Genomic DNA, 6122 nt, shown 5'->3' on the forward strand with positions numbered 1-6122 from the left:
CCGACGCCTGCGCAATAGGATCTAGCCCAGGTCACGTTTAGGGACGCAGAGACATGTCTAGAAGAGTTAACTAATTTCGAGTTCGAAACTCTTTGGAACTGCGAGCCATTAGCAGGTAAAGGCGCTTGCCGCCAGGCCTCATGGCCTGGGTTCTGTCCTTGGAACACACATCGTGAAAGAACTGACTCTCGCTTGTCGTCCGCTAACCTTCACAGGCACACTGTGGCAAAGTGAGCGCTCACACCCCCCTCCCCCAAAATTCAGGCTGACTTTGAACTCATTCTGTAGCTCGAGTTGGCCTCAACTTCACTCCTTCCTGCACCGCCTGAGTATCGGGATTGCCAGGTTGTGTCCCCATAGTCCCCACAGTTGGTGTAGGGTGCATACTCTCAGTGGACCAGAAGTTACTGGGTCTTAGGTTCGAGCTTCCAGTTTCCCAGCTGTGCGCTCACCTCTTGGGGTCTAGAACCTGAGAGTATTCAAAGAAGAGGCTGGGACTTTACAAGAGAATTATACAAGGAAATTCTGGGGCGGTCTGGAGAGATGGCTCAGTGATTAAGAGCACTGGCTGCTCTTCCTGAGGACCTGGGTTCAATTCCCAGCCCCCACACGGTGGCTCACAGCTTTAGTAACTCCAGATCTACGGTATCTGTTGTCCTTTTCTGGCCTCCCCTGGCACCAGGCAGGCAAACAGCACACAGACCTGTATGCAGGCAAAACACTAATACAAACAAAACAATTTTGAAAAGAAATTCTGAGAAACATAACCAAAGAAAACAAATACTGAAACACAGAACTGGGAACAGGTGCAGAACATCTTGCTAGAGAAAAAAACAAAGGGGCTGGGGGTAGGAGTTGTGGGAATGACTCCATGGGTAAAATCTTTACAAAGCATCGCCAACATGAGGACCTGAGTTCAGTCCTCAGAAACATGTAGAAATCGCGGGTGTGGTGACAGGATTGCAATCCCAGTGTCGTGGAGGAAGGGATCAGTGCGTTTCAGAACGGTGGCGGCCTGTGATGTCACATGTCCTTAATCCCAGCTCGTGGGAGGCAGATAAATTCCAGGGCAGCCAGGGCTACGCAGAGGAACTCTGTCTCAAAAACAAAATTGTCCGGGCATACACAGATGTGAGCCCATTCCACTTTGTCTGAAGTCAGAGTTTGAACTTATTTTTGCGCTATGACAGGTGTGGCTACAAACGCGAGATTCTGGTCTAGGCTGTGGTTAATAGGTATGTTGACTGTTAAAGTAGAGCTGCTCCATCTGGACCAACGGTTGGGGAACTGTCCATTCTTTGTATCACACTAATGAAGTCCGCTGCCTGTCCCCTGCTCTCCCCTTTTGGAGTGAAGTGTATAAGCGTGTGGACGAATAGCTGAGGTGGACTCAGTGTTGAATGAGTGTCCCTCCCGATGCTGTCCTGTATTTCTGTCTGTTATTTCTGCTATATCTCTGTTCCTTTTGCCTAATTATTCTCAGCTTCACACTCCTACCCTGAAACGTATGAGTTTTGTCAAAGCTGGTCTTCGACACAAAAACAAAAAAAAGGAGTGGATGACATTTCTGAAAATGACACCTTTGACCTCCATGACCACCCATACGTCCATATATCCACATAGACACAAACACACATACTAATACACATGCATTACAAAAAATTGGAACTGAAGAGATAGATGGATGCCTCAGGATAAGCTTGAATATGAGGCCAACTTGGGCTACATAGGTTGTTCTTGGCCAGCCTGAATGTCTCAAAAAGCAAAACAAAATAAAACCCAATACATGCGACAGTAAGGCAGTCAAGAATTGGGGCGGTCACTTGGTGTCATATGAAAGCCAGTCTCTGTCTCAGTCTCCTTGCTTTGTCTGCCTGCCTTAGTCCTTGTCATTTTGTATGTGTTTAATGATGCCTGAACTTCCCAGCTTGAGGTGTGCTTGGAGCTGGGAAGAAAATTCAGGTGGTAAATCACTTAGGAGTATATTCAGCTGGACACTAAAAGATGCTTTCCCTGAATTCTCCTGCTGTGACCTCTATGTGTTTATTTCACTTCTATTTACTTCTTGTGGCAAGAAGTTGATCACATGTCTATGCCTGATGCAGTACCCACAGCTAATCATGAGATGACCAAGATGGTTTGGGGCAAGTCTGAGTCATCTCTTCCAACAGAGGACAGTCTACCTTCTCACAGTTCAAGAAACCACACCTGCTACCTAAACAAAGTATTTGTTTGACCTAATATTCCCTGTGAGAATTCTCGGAGGCGCTGAACATTTATTCTTGAACCTGATTAAAAAGGTGTTTTTCCGTTAACATTACATTATTTATTGCATTGTATGAGTGTATGAGCCATGGTGTGGGGGTGGAGGTCGAGGGCAACTTAATGAGAGCTGGTTCTCTCCTGCCGTGTGGGTCCCAGGGATTGAACTTAGGTCATCAGGTTTGGTAGCTTTACCTGATGAGTCATCTCACTGGTCCCAGAGTAGATTATTAAAAATATTTAAAAGACAGACTTAAGATATAGAGAGGCAATGGGTGGTGGTGGCACATGCCTTTAATCCCAGCACTCAGGAGGTAGAGTCAGGTGGATCAGGCAGATAGATCTCTGTGATTCGAGGCCAGCCTGGTCTACTGTGAGTGAGTTCCAGGACAGGCTCCAAAGCTACAGAGAAACCCTGTCTCGAAAAACAAAACGAGAGAGAGAGAGAGAGAGAGAGAGAGAGAGAGAGAGAGAGAGAGAGAGAGAGAGAGAAGCACTTGGGAAGAAAGCAAGACACACAAGTGTAATGGTTTAATTAAAATGCTACAGGTACCCAAGTGGTGGCAGTGGGCAGTGAGACCATGGCAGGCCACGAAGGCAGCAGGTCCCAGGCAGGAAGTTGTGTGGCGGGTGAGAAACCAAGATGGATAGGCACAACATGCAGAGTGAAGTTGAATATTTATTTAGTGGGTTATGGAAGGGAAGGAGAGAAGGGGGGAAGAATGGAGAGAGAGACAGAGACAGAGAGAGACAGAGAGACAGAGGGGGGAAGGGGAGAAGTTGGGAGAAGGGAGAGACAGAAGCTACCTCTTCAAGAAAGAGACAGCTTGCCTCTGTGGACAGGGGAAGGAGTGGGTGAGGCTTGTCTCTTCAAGGGACAGGATAGACCATTACACCAAGAGCATGGGAGAATCTCATTTTATTGTCCTACAATAATCATTATGGAATTTTGGTGAATTTTGGAGTTGTTATCCTCAAAGATTTGACTCCCAGGATGTACCTGACAGTATTAAGTATAGAGAGCAATGCATCAGTTGACCCCAAGCTTCTATGTTCTATCTACGTGAGTTTCTCCTCCGTGTACGAAGTAAATCGTTATGGCCTGTGTTCGGGATGAGATGATTTACAGTGCTTCAGAGCATCACAGGTAAGGAGAAGGCACCAAGCCCCTGTCCTCCATAGCTGGCCTCTTGTGCCTGCTCGTCCAGGCGAGTTCAGTTCATCCTAGGGTTTAAAAGTCACAGGCAGTCTACTATGGTACTGAGCCCACATATCAGAAAAGGAGGGAATCTTGAGCCCCAGGATATACATTAGAATAGACTTTGCATCCTGTAAATAGAAAGGGGGATCTGGGGAGGGGTCAGTACTTGACAATGGGAAGGTTGTTCCTTCCTAAAGAGCTTAGTCAATGAGGGATTAAGCGGGCAGAGAAATGCAATTAGGAATGTAACAACCTAATTGTGCTGCACCAAATCAGTATGCTGGTTATCGTTGCCGTTTCTCCAGGCTGATGCTTTGTGGAAGGGTGTGAAATAAACAGCCTCACACTGGCCCTGAGTCCTAGCACTATTTATTTATTTATTTATTTACTTACTTACTTACTTACTTACTTTTTGGTTTTTTGAGACAGGGTTTCTTTGTAGCTTTGGAGCCTGTCCTGGAACTGGGTCTAATAGACCAGGCTGGCCTCGAACTCACAGAGATTCACCTGCCTCTGCCTCTGCCTCCTGAGTGCTGGATTTAAAGACCTGTGCCACCACTGCCCAGCTGAGTCCTAGCACTCTTATTCTGAAGTAGGGCTCTTTGTTTCTCACATCACCCAGTCCCAGGACTCTTGAAAGTCTCAGACTCAAAAGCCTTGGGGGTTCTCTTGCCCCACAGAATGTCTAGATGTGGTTCAACTGGGTTCCAAGATCTGTGAATAAAAAAGGCAAGTTGTCCACCTCCTCCCTCCACCCTCCATACGGTCCCACACAGTAGTGAAACAGGAATACTATAACCACAACAAACGTACTCCTTAGAAGAGGAAGAGGAAGGTGTGGGAGGGCAGAACAGTCTCTGGACTTGGCAACTCTGAAATTCCACTGGACAAATACTGACTTCCATTGTTCCGATAAAATACCTGGACAGAAGTCAGCTTACCGTAGCTCATATTTCCAAGTTACAGCCCATCATTTTATGGAAGTCAAGGTAATAAAACAACAAGCCACAACACATCCTGTCAAGAGCAGAGAGAATGATTACACACATGCCACCTGTTTGCTTACTTGCTTGTGCTCGGCTCCATTTCTTTATTCTTACATCGTTTGGGACCCTTTCCCTAGGGAATGGTGTCACCCACAGTGGGCTGGGTTTCCTTGTTTCAACTAATATGCTCACGATGATTCCTCATAGACACAAGTCAATCTGATCTGGGCAATCCCTCATCGACACTGTCTTTCTTGGTGATTCTAGATTGTGTCAAGTTGACAAACTAATTATCACAATTGGTAAAGATCTTATCATATAAACTGAGGACACGCCTCCATGAAGAGGCGGTTGTGGGCATATCCTGGGGCTTTGCTGTCAGCCTAGCCTACTTGATGAGTTCTAGGCCAAGTGAAGAGACTATCTAGAACAAACGAGGTAAATGGCACCTGAGGATGACACGAGTGGCTTTTGCACACAAGTGAATGCACATACCTCCTCCTACAAGAACACACACATGTACAGACATACAGGCATACAAAGATAAAAGATTCAACATTTGAGTGTAAGGATTGTTTGTTTGGGTGTCTGTGATTTTAAACTTGTCATTTTCTCAAACTTTATTTTTAAGATTTTGTTGTTGTTTTGCTTTTTTGAGATAGGGTTTCATCTATGTAACAGCCCTGGCTGTCCTGGAACTTGCTTTGTAGACCAGGCTGGCCTCAAACTCACAGAGATGCACTTGCCTCTGCCTTCTGAGTGCTGGGATTAAAGACATGTGCTGCCATGCCCAGTCTCTTTTTAAGATTTTTTTAAAATATCACTATGTATCTCTGTGTTGGTATGTGCATGTGAGCAGATGCCTTCAGAGGCCAGAGCCATGGGATTCCCCTGGAAGCGGGGGAGTAAGTGGTTGTGAACTGCATGGCGCTGGTGCTGGGGACTGAGCTCAGGTCCTGCTCTTAGCCACTCAGCCAGCTCTCCAGTCAGTCCCATGGAAAGGCTCACAGCTGCCTGTAACTTCAGCTCCCAGGAACTGCACATCCTTTTCTGGTATTCCTATGTACACCAGCACATACACAGACACATGCACATGCAAACAAACAAAAAAGTCAGTAATTTTGTAAGTTACACTCTCGAGCGTGGATTACTTGCTTCCCATTGACTTTGTAGTAGATGTCATCTCTGCACTGTGGGATAGGGCAACAGCTGCCTAGGTTACTTTGTTGTCCAACTAGACCCCACCTCCCAGTTTTATTGCTTCCCAATATTTCCATCAAATTGTGACTCGGCCACTGGTTGGGTCAGTGCTCTCATGATGCAACCCTTCCCTCCAGCCTCACCTCTGAGCACTGAATTAGTGGCATGTCTTCAGCGTATGAACCATTGGGGACAATTCGTATTCATGCTGCAATAGTGATCAAGGTAGCTTGAGCAGATGGCAGGCTGTGAGCAAGAGCCACTCATTCTCTTCATTCCCAGGTTCTGGGGTAGAGTTTGTGTATACACCTCTGGTAGGAGTTTTGAGTTGCATGGAACAAGATGGGTGGCACTGGGGAAAGAATGAACTAAAGGGGTGTCTTTGGGAAAGCTGGGGATTCAAGTCTTGTAATGATGTAGCCAAAGCCGTGACTAAAGCTGCCAGTCATTGCCACAACCACTACTATTGCCAC

Source organism: Chionomys nivalis, chromosome 22 (genome assembly GCF_950005125.1).
Source record: "Chionomys nivalis chromosome 22, mChiNiv1.1, whole genome shotgun sequence".
NCBI classification, from domain to species: domain Eukaryota; kingdom Metazoa; phylum Chordata; class Mammalia; order Rodentia; family Cricetidae; genus Chionomys; species Chionomys nivalis.